Source organism: Odocoileus virginianus, chromosome 26 (genome assembly GCF_023699985.2).
Source record: "Odocoileus virginianus isolate 20LAN1187 ecotype Illinois chromosome 26, Ovbor_1.2, whole genome shotgun sequence".
In the NCBI taxonomy this organism is placed as follows: Eukaryota; Metazoa; Chordata; class Mammalia; order Artiodactyla; family Cervidae; genus Odocoileus; species Odocoileus virginianus.
The window spans coordinates 36839402-36863317 of record NC_069699.1 but is presented as its reverse complement, the minus strand read 5'-3'; the positions used below and the strand labels follow the sequence as shown (position 1 = coordinate 36863317).

The 23916-nt window shown below is 40.7% G+C and overlaps 1 protein-coding gene and 1 long non-coding RNA gene across 12 annotated transcripts in view; one reads left to right on the top strand and one right to left on the bottom strand.

Moving 5' to 3' along the window:
• The window catches only part of FHIT (fragile histidine triad diadenosine triphosphatase), a 1472927-nt gene extending 1456560 nt beyond the window's left edge, over window positions 1-16367 (bottom strand). For 8 of the 10 annotated variants that reach the window (XM_070455767.1, XM_070455768.1, XM_070455766.1 and 5 more), the window contains exon 1: window positions 16277-16367. The gene's annotated coding sequence lies outside the window, so the exon portion shown is untranslated. The remainder of the gene's footprint in view (window positions 1-16276) is intronic. The other 2 variants (XM_070455774.1, XM_070455771.1) reach the window with 1 other exon arrangement.
• The window catches only part of LOC139031249 (uncharacterized), a 251906-nt gene continuing 243219 nt past the window's right edge, over window positions 15230-23916 (top strand). Inside the window, exons 1-2 of one of the 2 annotated variants that reach the window (XR_011483717.1) lie at window positions 15230-15301; window positions 15905-16606. This is a non-coding gene — a long non-coding RNA (uncharacterized lncRNA). The remainder of the gene's footprint in view (window positions 15302-15904; window positions 16607-23916) is intronic. The other variant, XR_011483718.1, reaches the window with a different exon arrangement.

The following is a 23916-nucleotide window of genomic DNA, read 5'->3' as shown; positions in this document are numbered from 1 at the left end:
ACACCAAAATGAGAGCAGTGATTACCTCTGGATGGTAAGATTATAGGTGAAATATATTTTCTATAGTGAACATATATTACTTCTGCAAAAAGAGAAAAAAGCACCACTTTCTAAAATCAGGCTAACAACTCCCAGAATCAAAAATGTGTCTCATCTGTCTCACACCCCTCCCTGACTCCCAGAACACAAACATGATGCCTGCCTCACACACAGCCATCTTGTGACCATTTAGAAAAGACCAAGAACACTTTTGACAGACTCTCCTTGACATCTCTGAGCTACTGAAGTAAAGCCACAGCCACCACACATTTCTAAATTTCATATATATATATATCCCCCCCCCCCCCCATTTGACTGCACTTGGTCTTAGTTGTGGCAGGCGGGATCTTTAGTTGTGGCATGTGAGAACACTTGGTTACACCATGTAGGATCTAGCTCCCTAATCAGGGATTGAACCCAGGCCTCCTGCATTGCAAATAGTCTTAGCCACTGAACCATCACGGAAGCTCCCCAAATTTCTTATTACAGGGAAGAAATAATTCCCTACTTTTTATAGCCACCATAAGTCAAGTTTTCTGTTACTTGCAGCTGAAAGAATTCAAAGCTGACAGAGTTAAATATCAAATACAGGATATGTTAAGGCTGGAACCAGAAACCCAACATGTTTATTTTGATCCATGAGTAGAATCTGAAGACTGCTGTTGTTAACTTCCCACCAGCTTCCTGCTCCATTGTTTTTTCTCTGAAGCTCCTGGGAAACGGAGGCCAAGAGATGCTGTGAGCGGGGACTCTAGGTGCACCGGGGCACACTGCCTGCAGTGAAGGAAAACCAGTTACTCCTACAGCTTACCATATAACTCAGCGTTTCCAATTCTGAGAATATATCCTAAGAAAAGAATTATAGATGTCATTATAAATATACGTAAATATTCTTCACTAACATACATCAGAGAGCTTCCCAGGCAGCCCAGTGATTAAAAAATCATGCCTGCCAATTCAGATGTGGGTTCAATCCCTGGATCGGGATGATCCCCTGTAGGAGGAAATGGCAACTCACCCCAGTATTCTTGCCTGGAGAATCCCAAGGACAGAGGGAGCCTCGTGGGCTACAGTCCATGGAGTTGCAAAGAGGCAGACACAACTTACTGACTAAACAACAACAACAAACATATATTAGAAGCAGAGGTGGGGAAACCTACTGTTAAACAATTAGGGTAAGCTGCAGGTTCTAACGAAGAGTACTTCACAATCATTACTGACATAGGAAAATGCACATCACAATACACTGATGAATAAACAGATAACACAACAGTATACACCCTGTGATCCCAATTTAGAATACTAACAGAAAAAATACACATATGCCATAAAAAAAGATGGAAAGGGTATTCATTAAAACACTGATAGTGCTATCATAAGGGGACAAAATGCCAATATTACTTTATTTTTTGAGCATTTTTATCTTTTTTTATTTTCAAAAATGAATTCATTTTCATATGCAGTTGGTAAGAAAAAAATTTTTTTTTCAAATAGCATCTTCTTATAGAGTAATCTGGGCCATCTGACCAAGATGCTGGCCTCATCAACAGTACTCTGTCTAGCATTTGTCTGCAGATCCAAAGGAGTTAAAAAGAAACAATTTATTTTTGTGTTTTAAAAATAGATTGATGCCAACAGCTGCAAGCTAAGCTACAGAGAGAGATAAAGAAATCTTGTTTCCAAGTGAATTTGCATTATATAAATGCAATATGTTTTAATTCCATAAATATAGTTTTGATGCTGCCAATTCGAGAAAAATATTGATGTTTCCTTAAATAAGTCTATTCCATACTGAAATTCATCCTGTTACATGAAATGGAATGATCCTGGAAACAATAAGAATGAATGTTAATTTGCCATGTCATTGGTAAAAAGCAAGTCCATTTATATCCTTGTCTTGGTCCATCACACTTCATTAATACAGAAAGGTTTGACCTCTTGACTAGCTGAGGACTAGTAGAGCTCAAGCTCTCTCCCACGTCAAATGACGTGGGTCCACGTCTCAGCACTACCACTTGCTAGCTGGGTGTCCTGAAGCATATATTTAACCTCTCTGTCTCAAGTTTTCTCATCTGTAAAAAATAGATAAGAGTATCTATTCCCTACAGTTGCTGTGAGGATGAAATGAGAGAATCCCCACAAGGGCTTAGTTTAGGGCCTGGCCCATAGTAACCTGATAAAAAGTAAGGTCTCTTCTACCTAATATATGTCATCCATATGTGGAAATACATCATGGACCTGGAACATTAGTATTTTGGTTTTTCACTTTTAGCAAAATAATTCTTATTAATTAATAGTTTAAATAGTTTAGCTCAAATGGAAATACATAGACTTTAGGGGGGAAAAAAATCTCTTGCTTCATTTCTTCTGACTTTCCAGCTGTCATCCCAGAAGTATCAAGTTCCACTATTTTAGTTGTCTTCTATTTTTCCATTTCTCCACTGTATATATATCACCTTTGTTCCCAGTTTTATTGAGAAGTAATTGATATATATCACTGTATGAATTTAAGGTGTACAGCAAGGTGGTTTGATTTACATCTACTGTGAAATGATAACCATAAGTAGATTTAGTTAGCATCCATCAGCTCATAAAAATACAATAAAAAGAAAAGAAAAAACAAATTACTCCTTGTGATGAGAACTTAGTGTCTATTCTATTAAAAACCTTCCCATATACCATATAGCTCTGCCAACTGTAATCATCATGTTCTACATTATAACCCTAATACTTATTTATTGTATAATTGAAGTTTGTACCTTTGATAACAACAAATCTGATCTTTTTCTGTGAGTTTGGTGGAGGTTTGCAGTGGGAGAGAGGTGCAGCTTTCCTTTTTTTCTTTTTTTAACATTCCACATGTAAATGAGATCATACAGGATTTGTCTTTGTCTGACTTTATTTCACTTAGTATAAGATCCTTCAAGATGCCTTCAAGATCCATTCGTGTATCAGAAATGGTAGAATTTCTTCATTTTTTATGGCTGAATAATATTCCATTGTATTATAATACCAAAATGTCTTTATCTATTCATCCATCAGTGGCCACTTTGGTTGTTTCCATATCTTGGCTATTATACATAATGCTGCTATGAACATAAGAATGTAGATATCTTTCCCAGTTAGTGTTTTTGTTTCCTGTGTATGTATATGAAACATTTGATGCTAAAAAGACTACAGCATCCAGGTTTAAGAGCACATGTTGGATATATACAGCTTACTTCTAAGTACAGTTTTGACATTATTTATTTACTGTTCCCTATGGTAAATGAGATGCTTAGGGAAAACATGGAATCTTTCAGACAACTGGGAAATCTGCTTCAGCACGTGTATTAGAGAAGGCAATTATCCCCAATCACCTTTTCTTATCTAGTTCTTTTTTTAAGATATTGCAACTAATTTTTAAAAAATGATAGCTAAAATAACTGCTATTGTGTATCTGGTATTTTATACCAGGAAGCATCCCATGTGTTTTCATATATTATCTCATTTAACCCTCACAATTAACCAATAAGATAGATTCTCTTATTATCTCTATTTTTTAGAAAGAAAAAACTGAATCAGAAAGAGACGGGGAAGTACTGAGCCAAGATATAAACATAATAATTAGAGTAACAACATAATAACATAATAATAACATCAAAACAACAGCATCATTAAATTCCTGTGAATTCCAAATTCCAAAACAGCACTGAATGCTTTCACAGTCATCTACTTACAACAACCTTCTATTATTTCCATTTAGTGGATGAGAAAACTGAGTACTTAAGTAAATTAGCTAAGGCAAGATGCAGGTCTGTCTGGCCCCAAAGACTGCCTCGCCAGGCAAATGCCCCTTGGCAGAGGGTAGGGGGAAGGCTTATCAGATCCCTGAAGCTCTCCACCTGGTCATAGGATGTTGGAGAGCCCAGGACCTCAGAATTATCAGATCCAAGTCCCTCACTTGAAAGGTGTGGAAAGGGAGGCCCAGAGAGAGAGAGGACAGGACTTGCATAAGGCAGTGAAAGAGCCAGAACTAAAACCCAGGTCTCCCGACCTCCACCAGGACTGTGTTCCTATTGTGACGTGGTGAGGCCCTCTCATGCTGAGTTGGCCGTCGCAGACACGGAAACCAGGAAGGGGGATGGTTCCAGTCTGTCATCTCTCCCTCTGACCCTGCGGGATGATGGACATGGTCCTGGCACATTCAGAACTAGATAGAGTAGAGAAGCTTGGGCAAAGAATCCACAGCAAAGCCAGGAGGCACCCTGGTGCCCTTTCATAATCTACCCAGAGCCAACTTCCCAATATGATTCCCCTAAAATAGATAAAGATCAATGGAGAAGGACTGGCTCAGGCAGATGTGGGTTCCCCTTACAGACATAAAACACAACAAAGCCCAGGTCTTTGAATCAGCAAATCCCCTGAATTTTTTCTGACTAAATGAACATCTTTCCTAGTTTGTGTACTGGATAAAACAATTAAACTGCCTTATAAAGAAATCTTAAAAAAGAGAGTTTTGGAGGTGTTGAATTAAAATTCATTCAGGATTATGTAATCCTTGAAATACAACAGTTGTTTGCTCTGCTTTGCTTTCTAAGCTTTCCTTTGATGACAAATATTAATATTTATCATTTTTCTGATGTTGGGCTAATGAGAATCTTAAGTGTCTCACTTCTTAAGTGAGAAGGCATTTAAATATTACAGCATGGTAGATGTGCTATTTTCTAACTTACAGTTCTTTGTATTGAACATCAACCAGCATTTATTTTTTTGTGTGCTGAATCCTGGGTTGTTGTTCACCAACATTTTCGGTAAACTTTATATGGCCAGAACTGCTAGCCTCTCCATTTTTATTTCATGGCCAAATATGAGACTTTCCCCCAAAACACAATAAAATGAGAAACATCTAGCTATGATCTTCAAAGTGAAAACTAGTATAACTACTTGCCAGGAAGTAGACAGAGCAACATTCCAGACTTAATGACACTGCCCACAGGTAATGTATCGAGTGCTGACTACCCATCAGGCACTGTGCAAGGCCGTTGTTATATCAACATATCTCACGGAATCCTCACAACAACTCTAAGAGTTACGTAGTATTATCATCTTTGTTTTACAGAAAAACAAGACACAGAGAGACTGAGTACCTTACTCAAGGTGACACAGCTAATGAGAAGAAAAGCCAGCAGTCAGCGCTCAGAAGCAGACAGCAGGCTCCTCTCCATACTCCCTCCCTATGAGTCCCTCCTTGACTCCCCAGCATTTGACAATTCCTATTACCTGCACAACATCAATGACCCATTCGTTTGGAGCTGCAGTCACGAGGATGACCCAGGCTTTCAGATCTTGATGGTAATGAGGAGCCAAAACTCATTCTGTCTACCATGGGCCAGCGGATAGCACCAATGAGGTCCCTGCCCTCGGGGAGCAAACTTTCTCAAGAGGGAAAAGAGACAATATTAACACAATATACAGGTGTAATCTCCAATAAGGAGAGGAAATGAGTTTCTGTACACCTTCAGAGAAATGATAAGAGGAACTAAGGTCTGAGACTTCTGTAGACTTTGCTTACTATACTAGCCATTCTGGTATGACCTAAATCAAATCCCTTACAATTATATAGTGGAAGTGACAAATAGATTCAAGGGATTAGATCTGATAAGACAGAGTGCCTGAAGAACTATGGACAAAGGTTTGTGACACTGTACACGAGGCAGTGATCAAGACCATCCCCAAGAAAAAGAAATGCAAAAAGGCAAAATGGTTGTCTGATGAGGGCTTACAAATAGTTGATAAAAGAAGCAAAAGGCAAAGGAGAAAAGCAAAGATACACCCATCTGAATGCAGAGTTCCAAACAATAGCAAGAAGAGATAAGAAAGCCTTCCTCAGTGATCAATGCAAAGAAATAGAGGAAAACAATAGAACAGAAAAGACTACAGCAATCTCTTCAAGAAAATTAGAGGTACCAAGATAACATTTCATGAAAAGATGAGCACAATAAAGGACAGAAATGGTATGGACCTAACAGAAGCAGAAGATATTAAGAAGAGTTGGCAAGAATACACAGAAGAACTATACAAAAAAGATTTCAATGACCCAGATAACCATGATGGTATAATCACCCACCTAGAGCCAGACATCCTGGAATGAGAATGCAAAGTCAAGTGGGCCTTATGAAGCATCACTATGAACAAAGCAAGTGGAGGTGATGGAATTCCAGTTAAGTTATTTCAAATCCTAAAAGATGATGCTGTGAAAGTGCTGCACTCAATATGCCAGCAAATCTGAATAACTCAGCAGTGGCCACAGGACTGGAAAAGGGCAGTATTTCATTCCAGTTCCAAAGAAAGGCAATGCCAAAGAATGTTCAAACTACAACACAACTGCAATTATGCTAGCAAAGTAATGCTCAAAATTCTCCAAGCCAGGCTCCAACAGTACATGAACCAAGAACTTCCAGATGTTCAAGCTGGATTTACAAAAGGCAGAGAAACCAGAGATCAAATTGCGAACATCCATTGGATCACAGAAAAAGCAAGAGAGTTCCAGAAAAACATCTACTTCTGCCTTATTGACTACTTCAAAGCCTTTGACTGTATGGATCACAACAAACTGTGGAAAATTCTTAAAGAGATGGCAATACCAGACCACCTGACCTGCCTTCTGAGAAATCTGTATGCAGGTCAAAAAGCAACAGTTAGAGTCAGACATGGAACAACACACTGGTTTCAAATCGGGAAAAGAGTATGTCAAGGCTGTACATTGTCACCCTGCTTATTTAACTTATATGCATAGTACTTCATGTGAAAGGCCTGGCTGAATAAAGCACAGCTGGAATCAAGATTGCTGGGAGAAATATCAATAACCTTAGATATGCATCCCTATGGCAGAAAGCAAAGAGGAACTAAAGAGCCTCTTGATGAAAGTGAAAGAGAAGAGTAAAAAAGCTAGCTTAAAACTCAACATTCAAAAAATGAAGATCATGGCAGCCAGTCCCATCACTTCATGGCAAATAGATGGGGAAACAATGGAAACAGACTCTACTTTGGGGGGCTCCAAAAGCACTGCAGATGGTGATTGCAGTCATGAAATTAAAAGACGCTTGCTCCTTGGAAGAAAAGCTATGAACCTAGACAGCATATTAAAAGGCAGGGACATTACTTTGCTGACAAAGATCCATCCGATCAAAGCCATGGTTTTTCCAGTAGTCATGTATGGATGTGAGAGTTGGACTATAAAGAAAGCTGAGCACCAAAGAATTGATGCTTTTGAACTGTGGTGTTGGAGAAGACTCTTGAGAGTCCCTCGGACTGCAAGGAGATCCACCCGGTCCATCCTAAAGGAAATCAGTCCTGAATATTTGTTGGAAGGACTGATGCTGAAAGCTCAAACTCCAATACTTTGGCCACCTGATGAGAAGAACTGACTCACTGGAAAAGACCCTGATGCTGGGAAAGATTGAAGGTGGGAGGAGAAGGGGATGACAGATGATAAGATGGTTGGATGGCATCACCGACTCAATGGACATGAGTTTGAGTAAGTTCCGGGAGCTGGTGATGGACAGGGAAGCCTGGCGTGCTGCAGTCCATGGGGTCACAAAGAGTCGGACAGGACTGAGAGACTGAACTGAACTAAAGAATGTAATATTAATATATATAAACATTGTTACATTTCACCTACTTCCCAGGTGGTGCTAGTGGTAAAGAACCTGATTGTCAATGCAGGAGACTTAAGAGACACGAGTTCGATCCCTGGGTTGGGAAGATCCCCTGAAGAAAGGAATGGCAACCCACTCCAGTATTCTTGCCTGGAGAATCCCATGGACAGAGGAGTCTGGCAGGCTACAGTCCATAGGGTCACAAACAGTTGGACACGACTATATATATATCTGAATTACTTTGCTGTAGAGCAGAAATTAACATAACATTGTAAATCAACTCTATTTTAATTTAAAAAAAAAATAGTATGGCAACACAGTGGAAGCTGTAAGGATTGAGAAGACTAATATTCCAAGTGTGACCCATGGTTCCACATCTGCAGCACCTGGGAGCTAGCTAGAAGTGCAGAAGCTTCTGGCCAAACCATGCTTGCATATAATTCCAGGAAGGCCCTAACCCACAAGGGTTGAACTCAGCTGCTTCATCTGCACTAGGAAGCCAAAAACAGCTAATTCCTCTGGGCCAGAGAGACCTTGGTCTGTTGCCATGTTGGAAGTTCAAGAGATGAGAGGAAGAGATAGCTCAGAGGAAGCGTTCTGTCCTGCAGACAGAAGCCAAGAGGGCCTCAGCTGCAGATGTATCTGTGGCCGCTGTCTGCTGGCCTTGCTTTTAACCCCTCAGCTGGCAGAACCCAGCAACTGGGAGCCACCTGTTGTTTTTGTAGCCCCAGCATCACTTCCCTGTTGATGACGGTATCAACACTTCACATTAAACAGGCCTCTCTGTGTGGAAGCTGTGCCCAGCACAACCTCACAGGCACCATCTACACACATAGTTGTGGAATGAAAAACTGAAAAACAACCTTCCCTTCCCCTCCACCCAACCATCCTCCTGTTGCTTTATCCCTTCCATACCCTCCGCATTCATTTCTCTCTTTCTCTCTTTCCCCCTCTGTGTCTCTGTCTCTCTCTCCCGCTTTTCCCTGATCTCCTGCAGATTACTACCTCTTTCTTCACTAAGCTTGTTCCTGGAAGAGCTTGGACAGAGACTGACGGTGCCTCAGGGTTTAGAGAAACAATCTTATTCTAGCAGGTTCTAGCCCCTTGCTCTGCCTGTCCTCAGGGCTCCAAGCACACACACAAAATCCAGCCTCAAGGCATCACTCAAGCATCTACTGACATGACCAAATAGGTTCTGTCCTGCAGTGGACGTGGAGGGAAATAGAAGTGAGTTTTTGTTTTTTGTTTTTGTTTTTTGTAACTGAAGACACACAAAGGAGATTTCGCGTCTTGCAGGAAATAAAAATTTTATTCTTATCACATAAAACAAACTTTAGCAATTAAATGACTGCAGACCATACTCTCCTCCAGCCTGTGCCCAACTAAAATATGCATGCATTAACCTCACAAGGAAGCACTGATATTTCAACATTATCTATGATGGGTTTTAGTTCCAAGAGCTGTGAGCCTGAGAAACCGAAAAATATACTGAATTTTAATGGAACTCTGATTGTTAATAAAAAGAAGTAAATCCATAATGAGGAACAGTAGAAAAAACAAAATGATTCAAAGTCTTTTAAGTTTCAGAATATGGTCAATGAGTGCCTTTTGTGAACCTCTTAACAAGTTTCTCAATTCTTTTTTCTTTTCCTTCTTATTTATCATTATAAGAAAACCTTAGGATACATGTAAATTCACGCAAAATATGTAATATTTAAATTGTATTAAGCCCTCCAGCAAATCACTTTTCCCTTATTTTTCCCTCAAATTTAGAAAGAGCTTAGATTTTCTGCCATAAAATTCAGAGTCTATTGCTGCAAGAAATATACTTCTTTGCCCATAAAGCTCGAATTTTTACAAATGATTAGAATAAGTTCAGCACTTCACATGTTAGACATGAGCGAAAAACAGTGGAATTAAAGGAAGTCTATTTCACCTAGTATTCAAAACATGATAAGGAAATATGGAGCAGGGTGCAAAATGTGGTTTTTTACTAGTAACACTCAGAATAAAACCAACGCTGCCATGTACTAAATGCCAATTACTGTATCAAGCACAATAACCCTTTCCAGGGGTGACCTCATTCAAAATTTAAACATGAATAAAGAAACAGAAAATTATTACCCCGCATTTCACAGAGAATAAGGAAATTGAGGCTCAAAGAGATTAGGTCACTTTCCCCAATGTCACACAGCAAGTAAGTGATAAAACCAAGTTTAGAATCCAGGTCTTCTGCTCCATAGAGTCCATTCTCTTAATCACCATGATCTCTCACCTAGAACACTGAAGAGTCTCCTAAGTACCTGCTTGCTACTCAAAGTATAGTCCATGGACCAGCAGCATCAGCCTGTTACAAACACTGAATTTCTGGCCCATTCCAGATCTGTTGAATCAGTCTCTACATTTTAGAATTAGCAGGAGATTCGTATATACGTTAAAGAAACACAGGCCTACCTGCTTTTCTCACATCAACCATGCCCTCTCACAAATTCATCATCCACACTGCATCCAAACTCTTTAAAAAATAAATCCAACAATTTTATTTGTCCCCTTAAGATTTCCCTGGTAGCTCAGCTGGTAAAGAATCCACCTGCAATGCAGAAGACCCCAGTTCCATTCCTGGGTTGGGAAGATCTCCTGGAGAAGGGATAGGCTACCCACTCAGGTATTCTTGGGCTACCCTGGCAGCTCAGCTAGCAAAGAATCCTCCTGCAATGAGGGAGACCTGAGTTCAATCCCTGGGTTGGGAAGATCCCCTGGAGAAGGGAACTGCTACCCACTCCAGTATTCTGGCCTGAATGTGGACTGTATAGACCATGGGGTCACAAAGAGTCGGACACAACTGAATGACTTAAAAATGTATATATGTATATTTAAATGGTTTCACAAATACCTTTGCATAAAGTCTGAAGTTCGTTTACAATACAGGACTGGACTCTGCAAACCATCACCCATGCCTGCCTCTGCAGCCTCATCTCTCCCTTTCAGGGATTTGTATTTCCCAAGTACAGAGACCTTTCTGCTTATCAAATCCCAACACACTCTATCCTCCTTCCTTCTCTCCTTCAAGTTCTTCACTGCTTAGGATATACAACCAGGATCACCTCTGTATCAGTAGCATTCAAGGCTGTATCTCCAATGCATAGCAGTGCAGTGCCTGGCACAGAGCTAGAAGCAGGATAAATGTGCTCAGTAATTACATTACGATAACGCGACAGAGGGCCGGACTGTTTCCTTCATTCATCTTCTCTTTGCTCTTGCTATGATCTTCATATTGTTGGTGGTGCTTTAATATTTATTTAATTGGCTGTGCTGGGTCTTAGTTGTAGCACGTAGGATCTTTAGTTGTGGCATACAGGACTCTTAGTTGTGGCATGCCGGATCTAATTCCCTGAAAACCAGGGATTAAACCCAGGCCCTTTGCATTGACAGTGTGGAATCTTAGTCACTGAACCCCCAGGGAAGTCCCCTATGATCCTCCTTCTGTTTCTCCTTTCCTGTCCCCTATATCACTGCTTTTCTGGGACTTCCCTGGTGGGTCAGTGGTTAAATCTCTGCGTTTCCACTGCAGGGGGTCAGTTCAATGCCTAGTGGGGGAACTAAGATCTCACATGCTGCCTGGCCAAAAAGAAAAAGAGCAAACCCCTTTTCTGTCAGTAACCTCATGACTATTGAAGTTGTCAGCTTTAGAAAGAAGCACTGCCATGTCTACATGGCCACTGCCCCAGGATTACCCATCAGCTAGATGACAACTGCTTCACTTTAACCCTGAGGCTCCTGAGATAGGCCCAGTCCTTTCTAGAAGTGGACACAAGGTCCCACTGACAGTCAGCCGCTTTTCAACCCAAGATTTCATATATAGATGAAACCAGAGATCAGGCACCTCTCAGCAGGCAACGCAGAGCCAAAAGCTTCACTATCTGTCTACACAAGAGTGTTTCACTGGGCTGACAAGATGGGTTATCAAATGTTGCCGTTAACTACACTTTTTTTCTAAAGATTTATTTATTTTTTGGTTCTACCGGCTCTTTGTCGCTGCGTGCAGGCTTTCTCTAGTTGTGGCTGGGGGGTCTACAGTTGCAATGCATGGGCTTCTCACTGCAGTGGCTTCTCTTTTGTTGGAGAACACAGGCTGGAGGCACATGGGCTTCCGTGGTTGCCGCACAAGGGCTCAGTAACTGTGGCTCCTGGGCTCCAGAGCACTGGCTCAGTAGTCGTGGCACACGGGGCTTAGATGCTCTGCGACATGTGGGAACCTCAACAATCAGGAATCAAACCTGTGAGCCCTGCATTGGCAGGCAGATTCTCAACCACTAGACCACCAGGGAAGCCCTAACTTCATATTTTATATGTGTTGGCCAAGCTTGCTAAAAAGAAAACACATGACAGACACTTTTATAAAATAGGGATCTACCTCTAGTTTAACTCTTGAGTAAACATATTTTCATAAACAACTTTACATTAATAATAACAAAAATAAGATCTATTCATCAACTTTACATTAATAATAACAAAAATAAGATCTATTCATCTATTGAATGCAAGCTATTGAGTGCCTGAAAATACGCTCAAAGCTTTAAACACACTATCTTATTTAATCTTTATCATCACTTTATAAGGTACAAATTCTTATTATCCCTATTTTACAGGAGAGGAAACCAAAGCTTTAGTAACATGCTGAAGAGGCAGGGCTGGGATTTGAATCACAGGCCTTCATACTACCACTCTCTATTGCATCTCTGTGTTTTGCTATTTGAATCACTTTCTCATCTTAGAAGTCACAGACCTGGACATTCGCAAAGAAACAGTCCCTCAGAGGATGACCTCAAAGGCTGAAATTTTTCTCTGCAATGTAGACATTGAAAGCAACCTGCCACAGCTTGTATTTCAAAGCTGCATTTCAACATTAAAAGAGAAAACTGAGATTCAAGGGGTAAATGTGGGAACAGAGCTCAAAGGTGCTTATGAATGCAATTCCACAGATACTTTTTCAGTGTCTACCAGTGGTCAAGCAATATGCTGGAAGATGATTGATCAGACTGTCATTTAGAAAAGAGCTGGTGGGACAGGGGTGATGAGCAGAACATGTCCCATAATGACTGTCTCAGGAATGTTTAGCGAGTAATTTTAAAAACTGCTGCTTTAATTTTTATATGTATTTATTAATATTAAGCTATGCATGGTCTTAGTTGTGGCATGTGGGATTCTTCTAACTCAGTTGTGGCATGCAGGATCCAGTTCCCTGACCAGGGGATGAACCCAGGTCCCCTGCTTTGGGAGCACAGAGTTTCAGCCACTGAACCACCAGGGAAGTCTCTAAAACTGCTACTTTATTATCTAATCATGCAGAAATCATCTTTCACACATGAGAGGTGAGAGTCACCTACTTTATTATCTGTGAATACATAACTGAAAGAACCAATGTATCTTCTAAAACAAAAGTTTTGTATAATTCAAACAACTCATGTGTTCATTTATGATAACCTGTATTAAAGGATTAGATTTCAAATGTATGTGACTGCAAACACAATGTCAGACTTTGTTATCATGTCTCAAAGGACAAAAGAGAAAAGAGTAATAGCCAAAACAAGACTAAATTCCCAAAATACAAAAGGAACATCCTGAAGCTGCATGTACAGAAAAAGACAGGGACACAGAAACATTTCCTAAAGCATTCCACCAAAAATTATAGGAATAAGGCAAGGGCAAGCGTACTAAGTAAAAGAAAGCATGAGCCTAAAAGGTTACATCACACACTACTATGGGGGCTTCCCTCATGGCCCAGACAGTAAAGAATCTGCCTGCAATGAGGAGACCCAGGTTCAGTCAGTCCCTGGGTTGGGAAGATTCCCCTGGCGAAGGAAATGGCAATCTACTGCAGTATTCTTCCTGGAGAATCCCATGGACAGAGGAGCCTGGCAGGCTACAGTCCATGGGATCGAAGAGAGTCAAACACGACTGAACGAATACCACCACCACCACCACCACCACCACTACTGCTACTACAGGACTCTGAGGCCTCCCAACCCTGTCTCCTTGCAGAAACAGAGTATTTCTAACAAAGGCATGAGATGAGGACTGTGACACATGATGTATCTCACTCCCCCCCCCCACCTTTTTTTACTTCCCTAATTTTTAAAATGAAAAAGTTAATTAGTTTATAAGGTCATTCTAGCCCTAACCCCTTGGCTACTTTTCATTCATGAGGCCCTATATCTAAAGAGAGATGAGCATATAAAAATAGTCAAAAAACATTTATTGAATTAATGAAATATTACCACCTTACCAACAATAAGAAACAAGACTTTACAACAATCGGTACTGGTCTGTGGCCTAAAAGAACAAATTAGGAGAGAAACCATTATCTAAACAGCTTCACATCTGGTGTTCCTGCTAGTTGACTGTTGGTAGAAGGAAAATAATCCAGGACTTGGAAAGAAGACGTTTGGGTCTAGCCTCATGTCTGAAACAAACCGACTGGGTGACCTCTGGCAAACTGTTTTACCACCTGGGCCAGTTACCTGTTCTCTAAAATAAGGGTATTATAAAACTATTTATAGATAACATTTGTGAAATGTGTACTATATGACAGGAACTGTTCTAAGATTTTTGCCTCAGATTTAAATGAAGCGATACCATTTAGTGTCTAACTACAGAGACAACATGGTATAATGCAAAGATTCCAAATTCCATACTCTGAAAGGATGGGCTCCCTGTAGTTTTTCTAAGCAGATACTATCAAGAAGACAGGGTTACAATGCTGGTACTTCTATTCACTAGCAAGAGGAGAAGGGAACGACAGAGGATAAGATGGTTGGATGGCATTACTGACTCAATGCACATGAGTTTGAGCAAGTTCAGGAAATTGGTGATGGACTGGGAAGCCTGGCACGCTGCAGTCCATGGGTCCCATGGGGTCGCAGAGTCGGACCCGACAGAGCGACTGAAGTGAACTGAACTGATTCACTAGATGAGTTAACTTCGCCACGTTGCTTAACTTTCCTAGCCTTAGATTTCTAACATGGAAAATGCAAAAAAATGGCTGTTCCTCTCATATAGCTCTTGAGAAGATTAAACTGTAATAACTAAAAGTAATGTCTATTTATAAGACAGATATTACATTTTATTATTAAATGTGTGACCGCAGACAATTCATCTTCGCAAGTTTTTTTACTCATCTACAAATGTGAAATATAGTATTCACTGTTTGCAAACATGCATAATCCCTGCCTAATATACTTAGAAGAGCGTAAACAATAATCTCCTATACTTGGTACTTGGAAGAACGTAAACAATCAACAAAAACACATTTTTACTAAACCTATCTCAATAGACTCGGCTGTAGTGGCTCTAGCAGGTGGACGCAAAGATTGGCAGCCAAAAACGCAACGCCAAGTGGAAGTTGTAGTTCGGAGTCTAGGAGCTGCTCCACGCAACGGCTGAAGGGAAACTTCATCTACCAGGAGACACCTCACCACGCCAATCGGCAGACTGGGAGGTGGAGTACCAGCCCGCCAGTAAGCAAGAAAACGGACTGCAACTCCCAGAAGCCTCAGCGGTCCGGGCCGCCGGCGAGAAAATGGAGCCAGAAAGTGGAGAGTTCAGGTACACCGCCTTAACAGGTGCGAGTTGGGGCCGCCCTCGGTAGTCCGGGACCCAGCAAGTTTCAGAGCCTTTCTAAAACAACCTCTGGCCGTATTTTGTGCTGGTTCCCAGCACGTTTTTCAGAGGCCCACAGTAATAAAGCTGTAAGTTTGCAAGGGGCAAACTTTCACAGGCAAGACCTCATTTACATCTCAACTCCTGGCAGCTCCTTAGGCCACTTGGGCAGGGAGCGTTGAGCTCTTTTTTCCTAGGTATGCACTGTCAGTAGCTGGTCATACAGCAAAGGCAGAATTTGATCCTAGAGAGGAGGCTGCAAATCCAGCTCCAGTTTCACTGACGGACCTTTTTCTCCTACATGAACACACCTTTAAAATCCCCACGTTTTCATATAAAAACATTAAGCCATGAAAAGATATAAGGAAGTCCAACAAAGTACTGATTTTTCTCCTCCTATAATGAATTATTTTTTGTGTTTCTTAAATATTAAGTGTAAAACTGTCTCCCAAAATATTGCCTTCCCTGTACCCTGCTCGGCTCTTCTGGACACGTGTTCAAACCACCCCCCTCCACCGCGGGAACCAAGAGCTGGGTGTTTTAACACTGATCGTTATCTGTTGCAGCAGAAGGTCCTGCTACTTAACAGTGAAATTGAAAACCATCTAAAGTGACCAGTGCCACCTACACCACCAAGACCGGGAGCTGGGGCTTCCCTGGAACCGCTGGCGTGACCCCATGCCTCAGTTTACCCACTTATAAAATACAGGAGAAGAGGGGCAGGTTAGGATTAGGGCTATGCTCAGGAACAAGCCATGTAAAGGCTCGGTGACGTGGGAAGGTCCTCCGGACAGACCCCCACCACGTCCCGAGTAGCTGCGAGGACCCAGTTAAGACTCCGCCCCACTGGGCCGCCGGAGTAATGACCAGACGCGTGTGGAAACCCGGACCTGCGCCAGAGAAACGCTGTTCGACTTGGGCTTGCCCACAGCCCCTACCTTCCAAGATCTTGGCAGTTGAGAAGTAAAGGCAGAGGGAGGGAGCGCTGGGCAGGAACAGCGCCTGGGCTTGTGCCCACGGGGGTGGCTGCCTGAGGTTCCCGGGAGCAGAGGGCAAAAAGTCCCGCGACTGGACAGAACAGAGCGGGGACTACAACTCCCAGATGCCTGTGCAGCATTGAAGGGACCCAAGATGGCTACCCGTCCGGGGACAGGGCCGCGGGCCAATAGGCGCAGAGCACGCGCCTACACCGGGCCAATCAGAAGCTACAGTAACAAAATCTCTGTTTAGCGGCTGGGAACACCGTCCCTCTCTGAAGAGAAGCTGAGGTGAGAATCTCCTCATTAAGAGTTTCGTCATAGTTCACACAGTTTTTTTTTTTTTTTTTAACCAAATGTAAAAAGTAACATCATTGTTTAGGCTGTGCTATATTTTTGTTTCCTTCTTTCCTCCCAAATGCGTTCAACTTACTCCCCTCACTATTCCTCACTGTCTGAATTTCCTATCACTTCTTCGCCTTATTCCGGATCTTTTTGGTTCCTAAAGCCTTTTCTTTTGTTTCTCTCAGAACGTGGCCCGCAGGCCTTACATTGATCCAGTTTATGAGTGAACTCCGCCTTCCCTGGTATCTTAACTAAAATTGTACCACAGACCCTCTTGTCCATTCCTTTCTTCTTTTTTGTATGTTATTTTTCTCCTTAGTTCTTACCCTTAACCAAGCATTGTATATAATTTATCTTTTTTATCATCTTGTCCCCTAGAATGAGGGCTTCCCTGATAGCTCGGTTGGTAAAGAATCTGCCTGCAATGCAGATTTCGGTTCTGTTCCTGTGTCGGGAAGATCGCTGGAGAAGGAATAGGCTACCCACTCCAGTTTTCTTGGGCTTCCCTTGTGGCTCAGTTGGTAAAGCACCCGCCTGCAACCTGGGTTCAATCCCTGGGTTGGGAAGATCCCCTAGAGAAGGGAAAGGCTACCCACTCCAGTATTCTGGCCTAGAGAATTCCATGGACTGTATAATCATCCATGGGGTCTCAAAGAGTTGGACAGGACTAAGCGATTTTCACTCACTCAAGCCCCTAGAATGAAAGATCTGCTTTAGATTTGGCGCTTTTTTCTGATCATTGCACTGTTTCTAGCACTGTTTCTATTGGAAGTATAAGTACAGTATCAGTAATACATATAGTGTAACATTTTATATGTATTAAATTTATATAAAGTTACAATATAAATTTATATAATTATATGTTTATATACTATAAAATTTGTTATAATCGTTTTATATATTGTATATAAATACCCATAATATATATATTACACACAGTATATATATATATATATATATATATATACAGTCCACACTCAGTAAATATATTTTGAGGAATTGAATTATTCTCTATTCTCGCTTGCTTTGGTACAGATAAATTAAATTTGTCTGTGACCATCGTGGGGCCCTTGTGCTTGCTCTGTTTGAATTCAGAATCAGTCTTTTCTGTGTATTCTGTGTCCAGTGCCATGTAGATACTGGAGAAAATGAATCATTCTTAGTTGCTAAACTTTAGATGCTCCTGGTCTAGTGGAGGATGAGAAACAAATTTGACTTTATAGTAAATGCAATTGAAACTTGCAGAACAGCTAAATAGTTTTCACACAGTCATTCAGCTCATAAACAGGGACTAGGATCCTGTCCTTCAGACTCTATACCATGCTACTTTTTGTAGAGACCTCTTCTTTAATATTGCCTCCTGCCCTTTCCTCCCAGTCCTACTACCTAGGAAAAAGAGATTTTTGCCAGTCATCTTTTACATTTAAAAGGGAGAAACAAAGAGCAGTTACACTTGGACAAACACTTAGATGTGTCCCTACATTCTCTGACACCATTTTCTTTTCTACTTTTTTTTTCTCACTTTTTTCTCTGGCCTGCTTCATTACATGCAGGTGATTACACCAGGTCTTAGATCTCTCATCCTTTCTGATGTTTGAACCCCACAGAGAGTAGCAAGGTGTCCTACAAAATGTCCCGGTGTGAAATACTGATGTCTTAGGAAGCTTGACTCAGAGACTGTCACAGTGGATTATGGTCAGTTTACAGAGTATCACACAGACACCATGGCCACATAAAATAATAGAGAATTGTGGGAAAACTATGTGAGATTGAAAACAATTACAGGTAAACAGCAGGAATGTGATCAATATGTGTACAGACTAATTTCGTGCATAGGAATTAAAACCCCTGTGCAGGCTTCCTAACCTAATCTTATGTTAATTTGAAATGTTTCCTATATTATGACAGTTCTTTGTAGCTTTTATGAGCACAGGCTCAGCTCAGCAGTCCCAGCTTTTCTGAAGCTGATTGGCATGAGACATTTCAACACAAATGTCAGCAGCCAAACTAAACCTGGAAGAAATCACTGAACCATATGAAACTGGAAAGCTCAACAGCTAGACTCTTCTCCTGAGGAAGTATCAGCCTTTAATCATTGCATCTTCTACTTAGCAATCAAATGCAAATATCATAAACAGACTTTGGATCTAAACAGTAATATCTAATGATTATTAAACCATTGTCAAGCAACCTAGTATGAACATATACATGTTCAGCTGTGGATCATGACCTTCAGCAGTACATTTACAAAAAGCTTTAGGTGTGGCACTTGCCTTGGAACCAGGACATCCAAGTGCCAAGACAGTCAGTGAGGCGATGACAATTTGATCTGTAGCTTCTTTTAATAGTCACCTAGAGATGGCATCTTAGTTTGTGTTCTCCAGCAAATATATCCTGAGAGAGGTATTCAAGTGCAAGTAGTTTATTTAGGAAGTAATTGTAGGAAACACCAGTGAGAGAATAGAAAAGTGAAATGGGGAAGGGAAGACAGACAATAAGGTGCTCTATCAAGCATGCTACTGCTCAAGGTGATCAGAAATTAATCTTCCAGGGGAACTCTGGGAAATAATGTAGAACCCATGCCTTAGACTGAGCTGTCCCACCAGAGGGACAAAAGAACTGAGTTACTGGGTTGTTTAAATGCCATCTCCCACCAGTCAACAATTAGGAGCTGTTTTCAGGGGCTGTGAAGTCCATGGTTCCTTAGTCATACTGTACAAAAAGGGCAAATTTGCTCAGTGGCCTGAGGAAGCCAGAGATGCAGGTGCTGCTACGTACTGATGGGGCACCAGTAGTTTCTGCTACAGGTGGCTTTGGTTCACCACAAGCTTTTGTCACCAAGACTAGCAGAATAAGAGTAATTCAAAATTAAATAAGTAAATATAAAAAGAACCAAACAAATGGACCAAAAAAAAAAAAACCAAACAGCCTATCACCTTGTATACCTCATCATGTGAGCAATTAAAATAGATAATACTTTCTAAACCCTGAGACAGACAAAAACTACAGCAAAAACCTCTTTATGCTAGGAAAACTTTGCGGAATTAAGGAGAGGCTTTAGAGGGACTAGGGTTTAGTAGAGAGGGGAGGAAGGAGATCAAGGAAAGGGAAAAAAATATTGCTGGAGACAGTGCATTGTTTACTTCATGATATTGAAAAAGACAAGGTTTTTGAGAAATTAGCGTTAAGTGCATAGGCTGTGTCATTAGACCTAAAAGAGCTTTTTCCTCAGTTTTATTGAAGTATCATTGACAGACATCACCATATAAATTTAAGGTTTACAGCATAATGGTTTGACTTACATTTATTGTGAAATGATCACCACAATATGTTCAGCTAACATTCATCTTCTCACATAGATATAATAAAAATAAAAGAAAGAAAAGAGGAAAAAAATTATCCTTGTGATGAGAACTCTTTGTTTTACTTTCTTAACAACTTTGCTATATATCATACAATAGCATTAGCAGTAGTCATGTTCTGCATTACAACTCTAGTACTAATTTATCTTGTGACTGAAAGTTTGTATCTTTTGAACACCTTCCTCCAGTTCCCCCTCTCCCAAACCCCTACCTGTAGTAGCTACAAATTTGATCTTTTTGTATGAATTTGGTGTGGGGTTTTTATTGTTTGGGTTTTTTTTTTTTTAGATTCCACATATAACTGAGATAGAATTTTGCCTCTGTCTGACTTATTTCACTTAGCATACTGTCCTCAAGGTCCATCCATGTTGTCACAAATAGTGTTTTCTTGTATTTTTAATGATAGAATAATATTCCATTGTATATCTATCCATATATAAATATGTATATGTATGTATATAAAAACTTCTTTATCCATTTCTCCACTGATGAACACAGATTGTTTCCATGTCTTCCTATTGTAAATAATGCTGCTATGAACATGGGAATGCATATATCTTTTTGAGTTAGTGTTTTCATTTCCTTTGGATACATTCCCAGAAGTAGAATTGCTGGATCATATGATAGTTCAATTTTTAATTTTTTGAGGATCCTCCATACTGTTTTCCATATGGCTATACCAGTTTACGATCCCACCAACAGTGCACAAGGGTTCTCTAATCACATCTTTGCCAGCATTTGTTACCTGTTGTCTTTTCGTTGATGGCCATTTTAAAAGGTATGAGGTGATACCTCACTGCAGTTGTGATTTGCATTTCCCTAATGACTAATGATGTTGAGCACCTATTCATGTATCTGTTGGCCTTTTGTATGTGTTCTTCGGAGACATGTAGAGGACAATTTTATGAAAACTTTCTGTGGGTTGTGCCATAATAGCACTTCTTCATAGCAAGTATCTTTAGTTGAAACTACAGTCCCTATTTACTTGCCTTTCTGTTTATCATCTGTCACCTCCAAATAAAATGTGAGCCTCTAAAGGCAAGAACTTTGTTTTTGTCTTATTCAGTGGTAAGCAATCAATAAATATGCATAAAAGAATGACTATATTATTGCTACCAAAGCAAACAGGGTAAGTATTGGAAGGGCCCAACATTTGTATTGGGTTGGCCAAAAAGTTCATTTGGCCAACAAGCTTTTTGGCCAACTCAACACCACTCATTGCATTCAGCTAAGCCATAAAGTAATGCTCAAAATTCTCCAAGCCAGGCTTCAGCAATATGTGAACCGTGAACTTCCAGATGTTCAATCTGGTTTTAGAAAAGGCAGAAGAACCACAGATCAAATTGCCAGCATCTGCTGGATCATCAAAAAGATCGAAAAGAGAGTTCCAGAAAAACATCTATTTCTGCTTTATTGACTATACCAAAGCCTTTGACTGTGTGGATCACAATAAACTGTGGAAAATTCAGAAAGAGATGGGAATACCAGACCACCTGACCTGCCTCTTAAGAAACCTGTATGCAGGTCAGGAAGCAACAGTTAGAACTGGACATGCAACAACAGACTGGTTCTAAATAGGAAAAGGAGTACGTCAAGGCTGTATATTGTCACCCTGCTTATTTAACTTACATGCAGAGTACATCATGAGAAACGCTGGGCTGGAAGAAGAACAAGCTGGAATCAAGATTGCCGGGAGAAATATCAATAACCTCAGATATGCAGATGACATCACCCTTATGGCAGAGAGTGAAGAGGAACTAAAAAGCCTCTTGATGAAAGTGAAAGAGGAGAGTGAAAAAGTTGGCTTAAAGCTCAACATTCAGAAAACTAAGATCATGGCATCTGGTCCCATCACTTCATGGCAAATAGATGGGGAAACAGCGGAAGCAGTGGATGACTTTTTGGGGGGGGCTCCAAAATCACTGCAGATGGTGACTGCAGCCATGAAATTAAAAGACACTTACTCCTTGTAAACAAAGTTATGACCAACCTAGACAGCATATTAAAAAGCAGAGACATTACTTTGCCAACAAAGGTCCATCTAGTCAAGGCTATGGTTTTTTCCAGGAGTCATATATGGATGTAAGAGTTGGACTATAAAGAAAGCTGAGCGCCAAAGAATTGATGCTTTTGAACTGTGGTGTTGGAGAAGACTCTTGAGAGTCCCTTGGACTGCAAGGAGATCCAACCAGTTCATCCTAAAGGAGATCAGTCCTGGGTGTTCATTGGAAGGACTGAAGCTGAAGCTGAAACTCCAATACGTTGGCCACCTCATGCAAAGAGTTGACTCACTGGAAAAGACCCTGATGCTGGGAGGGATTGGGGGCAGGAGGAGAAGGGGACGACAGAGGATGAGATGGCTGGATGGCATCACCAACTCAATGGACATGAGTTTGAGTAAACTCCAGGAGTTGGTAATGGACAGGGAGACCTGATGTGCTGTGATTCATGAGGTTGCAAAGAGTCGGACACGACTGAGCAACTGAACTGAACTGAACTGAAGCCATAAAGTGAAGCAGCAAAAGTAACCCAGCAATAACCTCTGATTATCACAAAGCTTAGGACCATCCTGATGTGTAAAAAACCCTGGTCATCACACACACTGCTGCTTTAGTCAGACACTCCCAACAGCTCACAGGACCTCCAAAGAAATCTTTACCATGAAAACAATTTCAAAACTGGAAAGGCCTAGAGGTCTGAGTGTTGAACCCTCTACATAATTCATCTCAGCCATATATTGCAGTTATAATGCAGACTTTTGGACAAGAATCTTAGGGGTATTTTTTTAACTGGAAAAAAATCATATCTAATAGGAACATATAGTATTGGAATAAAGAAAAATGATGCATTGTTTTTGTAGCAAGAGTATAAAAAGCTTGGGAAACTCAGCTGTACTCAGATGTTCCTGCCTCCTTCACAAATTTCTCACCTCATAATCACTCAGCTTTTTGACTGCTATTGGAGAATTCTGATTGTTAATAAGAGCCACCTGAAAATTATAAAATTTTCCCCTATATTTTTCTTTAATTCTCTCATCATATTTATCCATTTGTTGTTCTGTATTAGATATATTCCTTGGATAGATTTGTTCATCAGATATTTAGAGAGTAGTCTATTCCCTATAGTTAGTGAACATATGCATGCTGTCTCCTTTTAACTATGCCTCATAAATAATCACATTTAATCCTTCTTAGTGCCATCCTTTGCAATCATCTTCCAGTTACCTAGAACATAAGGTGCATAAAACTAAGCTCAGTGTCCAAGCTGTGATCTCACTAGGGTGGCTCAGAGATAAGCTATGATTTTTCATCACTCTCCTTCAAGAAATTATGCCTCTAAACATATTCCCCTGGTTTCACTGCAGCTTTAAAGGCATTTCTTCATTCTAGAGGATAAAATCCACTCTAAGCATTTCTTAAAAATTAAAAAGTATATTTCCTTAGTAGAGAATTTACTTCAGAATAGAATACAACTTCAGTTCAGCTTACTTTTTCATGGATTGAGGGTTCCTCTGGGTCAGTCACTGTGCAAGGGGACAGGAGTCACCAGATAATGAGATGCAGTCCCTGGTGTTATATTTCACTGGAGGCCATAAACCTCCATTGAAATAGGTGAGCATAAATAGGTGAGCATATCAATATGATACAATAGAAGTCAATACCATAATGAATCAATCCTGCTACATACAGTGGAGGAGAAAGGGGGTTTTAGGCAGAAGCAAAGATAGCATATGACAAGTGCCAGAGCTCAGACACAGTAGATTCACCAGGCCCAAATCTAGAATGGAGTTAGGGCAATGGGGAAGGAGGCTAGAAGTGTCCCAAGGGTCAGCTTATGGGAATTAGATAGGCATCCTTTTTAATTTGCCATAAGAGCAACTGAGAGCCTTGTAAC